Here is a 5000-nt window from a genome sequence, read left to right on the forward strand (position 1 = left end):
GCGTCTGTACCTGTGTCTGTGTGTGAAGTCTTGCATATCACTAAAAAAAGAAAAATGATAAAGAAAAAGAAAGAAAGAAAGAAAATATATTGTGCGAATCACCAAAGCATTCACACATATCTCTATCACAGAAAAAGGATTAATTTACAAAAGGGATGAAAAAGGAAGAAGAAGAAGAAGAAGAAGAAGAAGAAGAAGAAGATGAAGATGAAGATGATGAAAACAAAAGATGAGAAAAAGAAATGTTGCCTTAGATGTTACCAAATAATTTTGCTATTAACCATTAACACAAAATGTTAGTAACAATTAGGGCAATAAATTGTGATATTGCAGTCCTATGCTATCATGTATAGAATTCAATATACACATAAAGAGTAAATAAATCGTTTATATAGTTAAATAATATAGATATATTCATACATACATATATACATATATATATGTATATATATACATATATATATATATATATACATACGCACGTACGTACATTATTTTATTGTTCCTTGACTATTTATATTTTACATATTTTTAATAAAAAAAAAAAAAAAAAAAAAAAAAGTAAAAGAAATAGAAAAAATAGAAAAGAAAAAAAAATTGCAATGATACGTAAAAACAATGTAGAAAACTACTTTATCGTCATCGACGTATAAGCGTACAATGATTTATATTTAATAAGAATTTGTGATTAAGAAAAGAAAAATTAAAATTGAAAGGGAAAAAAAATATATAACGAGATCGAAAGAGTAAAAAAAGGAAAAAGAAAAAGAAACGTATCGTTCATTTTCACGAAGAAAGGAATTAAATGAAAAGTATAAATATTCTATTCTAATACGCGCCATTATCGATTGATAACAGAGTGAATCGATATTACCGACAGAGTTAGTAGAGAGTTGTTCCGTGCGAGGGCGCTAGTGTACGCTGGTAGTGGGGCGCAAGGGAGCATCTCATTTCATTCGCTCGCCAACCGTCGAGCGAGGTGTCACGCGTCTCGTCGGACGAATATTTTCACGTCGCGTCGTTTTCGTCCGTTCGTTTTCTATCCGTGTGTGTTGTACGTGTATAATAAATGCGTACGTGTATTTGTAATATCGTTAAAGTGTGATTTGTACAATGTGATTATTATTATTATTATTATTATTATTATTATTATTATTGTTATTATTATTATTCTTTTTCTCAATTATAATAATATTAATATTAATAATAATAAATTATTATTATTATTGTGACTCATTTGTGTATATATTCGTCGTTAATCGAAAAATTTGCAGTGTTTAAATCTTTATTGTGCGATCTAATTTAGATTTCAACTTTTCTTTCTTTCTTTCTTTTTTTTTTTTTTTTTCCCATTGTCTTTCATTTTTACGAAGATCAAGAACGATCGAAGGAAATTATTATCATCGAAAGTGACACACAAGTAAATAGACGCAAAGATATACACCGTACATCGGACACAAACGCACGCACGCACGCACGCACGCACGCACGCAGGCAAGCAGGCAGGCAGGCACGAAAAAGTAAGTTAAAATTTTTATTAATATTTTTTTATTATTTCATATACATTTTATTTCATTTCATTTCATTTTCTTATTCCTCTTCTTTTAACTTCTTCTCTCGTTTCTCATTTCGACATCGATCGATTCGGAGCCACCTGTTGTTGGCTCAGAAAGAGAGAGAAAGAAGAAGAAGAAGAAGAAAAAAAAAGAGAGAAAGAAAAAAGAAAAAAAAGAAACATGGCATCGACTACGTAACGATCGAACGCGGATTCAAGATAAATATCTTATTATCATTATTATTATTATTAATGTTAATATTAATATTAATAATATTATTATTATTATTATTATTATTATCATTAATATCGTATCGTCGTTTGATTTTTCTTTTTGTTCTCAACTATTTTCTTTTTTCTTTCTTTCTTTTTTTTTTTTTTAAACTCCATTCCTCGATGCAAATTTTAAAGTAGAGTTATTTTTGATCGTTACGATATTATTATGATGTTATTGCAATGATCGATCTAAGGCAGGAGAGAACATTGGTTTATTTGTTTTTCGGCTAGAAAGAGATAGAGATAGTTTGAGATAGAAAGACGAAGAGAGAGAGAGAGAGTTAGAGAGAGAGAGAGAGAGAGAGAGATACATCGTTAGGCATTTGTTTTTTTTTCCCGCGTTCGATAATGGATTGAAATGATTTCGATGGAAAATTTCGATGGATTAGATAAACTAAGATGTAGTGCATATATATATATATAGTGTATATATACACGTGTATGTATGCATGTATATATATATATATATATATATATATATGTATGTATGTATGTGTGTACGTATGTATGTATATATATTTCTGTCTCTTTTCCTCATTCTCGCCCACTTGTGGAGTTCCCGACCACCCAACTGAGTTCTCTTTCTCTCTCTCTCTCTCTCTCTCTCTCTCTCTCTCTCTCTCTCTCTCTCTCTCAGTCACTCAGTCACTCTCTCACTCTCTCTCTCACACTCGTTTGATGCGGTCGACATTCCTCACCCTTCGTATACCGTACTCCTTAAGGAATCCAAGCGAGTATGCACGATTAGATTCTACTTTCGAGAACGGAAATACCGAATAGAGAGAGAAAGATGGATGGATGGAATGAGAGAGAGAGAGAGAGAGAGAGAGAGAGAGAGAGAGAGAGAGAGAGAGAGAGAGAGAAATTTAGTTAAAATCTGAAATTTTACTAAGCGTTTTTTGTGCTGCTTTTTTCTCTTTTTTCCTTTTTTTTCTTGACGCTCCTCTACTCTCCCGCCTCCCCTCGTCAACGTTCGGAATGACGTCTCTCAGATGACACTTTTTTTTTTTCCTTTTTTTTCTTTTTTTTTTTCTTTTTTCTCTCTCTCTCTCTCTCTGTCTCTCCCTCTTTTTTTTTTTCTTAATGCAAATATTAAAATCGCACAGATAATTTTTATTCGAAGAAAGAAATGAAAGAGAACGTCACGTTTTTATTACTGTTTATTAATTGTTTTCGATTGGTGAATAAATATTTGGAACGATCGATCGGGGATTCTAACCTGAAAAATATTCGATTTTCTTTTTATTTTTCTTTTTTCGTTCTTGTTGTTTTGTTTTTTTTTTTTTCTTATTTCTTTTATCTTTTTTCCCTTCTTTTTTTTTTTTTTTTTTTTTTTTTTTTTTTTTTTTTTTTTTTTTGTAAATATCGATATTACATCTAGCTTTCGTTTTTGGTAAAAGTTTGCGAAATATTCGAGAGCAATTATAACCTCAAAATTTCGTTTTTTTTTTTTCTCTCTCTTTCTTTTCTTTTCTTTTTGTTTTCTTTTTCTTTGAGAATTTCTGAACATGTGTTTTCTTTAAAAGCATACAACATCGTCCTTTACGAAAATTCTAATCGTTTAAAGCAACTTTGTGTGCTCAGGTTAAAAGGAAAAAAGTTTTTTTTTTTAAAAAGATTTCCTTTCAGTTAGGTATTAGTGAGGTTAAGATTTATTATTCTGTAAGATTTTCCAAAGGATGGTACCGATTTTATGTTCTTTCAGTATTTCCTGAATATTTTCGAAGAAATATATATATATATATATATATATATATATATATATATATATAAAGAAATTATTTTGAAAAAACTCTGTCGATATTAAAGATCGAAAAAAATAAGAAGATACTCTAGAAAAATATTTTCAGAAAAGTTACGTTCAGTGTTAAATTTAAAAAAAAAAAAGAAAAAAAAAAAGAAAAGAAAAAACGAAAAGAAAAAAAAAAGAAAGGAAGAAAGAAAACCCTTTTTGGGTTTTATCGAAAGAATTAATATTTAGGATTATTTACAAAAAAAAAATAGAGAGAGAGAGAGAGAGAGAGAGAAAATCAGGAAAAGAAAAACGTTTTGTTTTATCTTCGGAGTGCAGAAATAAATTTCAAATTATTTTCTTAGGATTCGTTTGAGTACAAAGTTCAGGTATGTTGACCCGCGTCATTCTAGACACCCACGTTTTTAAAAAGATTTATATCTTCTCTCTCTCTCTCTCTCTCTCTCTATACTATTCTATATATCATTATTTTTTCTGGAAGGAATGACATTTTATTAAAAGAAAAAAAAAAAAAAATAACAATAAAATATATATATATATTTTTTTATTTACTCGCGTTTTGGAGTTTATCGTTTAAATGGATATAATTAATGAAAACAAAATGAAGGTTATATATACAGATTACACGCATGAACAATTTTATATCGCGTTTTGTACGAAAAGGGAATTTTTAATAATTATAAAAATTTATTATTCTTATAAAACAAAAACAAGAAAAAAAACAAAAAAGAAAGATGGATAACATCTGTTCCCAACGTGTTCAATTTTTAATTATGAATTTTTCAAATACACGTTAAGTGTCATGCTACCGCGTTGATTATATTGTATATTCTTTTTGAATTCGAATCGATATTATCGAAGAAAAATAATTGTTAATACTTGTCGACATTTCTTTTTTTTTCTTTTTTTTTTTTTAAGGATTCGAATTCGAAAAAAAATATTTTGTTTTTTTCTTCCTTTTTTCCCCCCCTTTTTTTTTGTTATTTTCGTTTAGAGAAATTATTTTTGCGATGAATTTAAAAAAAAGAAAAAAAAAAAAAAGAGAAAAATAAAAACAAAAAAGATGGACGTTCGAGCTCGAAAATTACCGACCGAGATAAGAGCTTACCAATCGAAGTTACATACACATATATTTCTCTTTTTTTATTTTAACCAAAAAAAAAAAAAAAAAAAAGAGAGAAAGAGAGAGAGAGAGAGAGAAAAAAAAATAGAGGTTAAGAACCATCCATTCGAAATTTAATTTCCCTTTTGATCGACACGAGAGAGATAAATAAAAATATCCTTTGGAGATAAATCTTTGGACTCTCGTAATGACCACGTATGTACTACCAATATAAAAAAAAAAAAAAAAAAAAAAAAAAAAAAAAAAAAAAAAACTAAACGAAAGGAAAAGTGTGTTGTAGCTTCTAAGAAGAA

The 5000-nt window shown here is 28.5% G+C and overlaps 2 protein-coding genes across 8 annotated transcripts in view; both read left to right on the forward strand.

Moving 5' to 3' along the window:
* LOC124957437 (GRB2-associated-binding protein 2) overlaps positions 1–5000 on the forward strand; it is an 11026-nt gene that overhangs the window by 5392 nt on the left and 634 nt on the right. The gene's annotated exons all lie outside the window — the stretch shown is intronic.
* LOC124957436 (TNF receptor-associated factor family protein DDB_G0272098-like) overlaps positions 563–5000 on the forward strand; it is a 75106-nt gene continuing 70668 nt past the window's right edge. For 4 of the 7 annotated variants that reach the window (XM_047514510.1, XM_047514507.1, XM_047514503.1 and 1 more), the window contains exon 1: positions 563–1520. The gene's annotated coding sequence lies outside the window, so the exon portion shown is untranslated. The remainder of the gene's footprint in view (positions 1521–5000) is intronic. The other 3 variants (XM_047514504.1, XM_047514506.1, XM_047514509.1) reach the window with 3 other exon arrangements.

Source organism: Vespa velutina, chromosome 25 (assembly GCF_912470025.1).
Source record: "Vespa velutina chromosome 25, iVesVel2.1, whole genome shotgun sequence".
Taxonomy (NCBI): domain Eukaryota; kingdom Metazoa; phylum Arthropoda; class Insecta; order Hymenoptera; family Vespidae; genus Vespa; species Vespa velutina.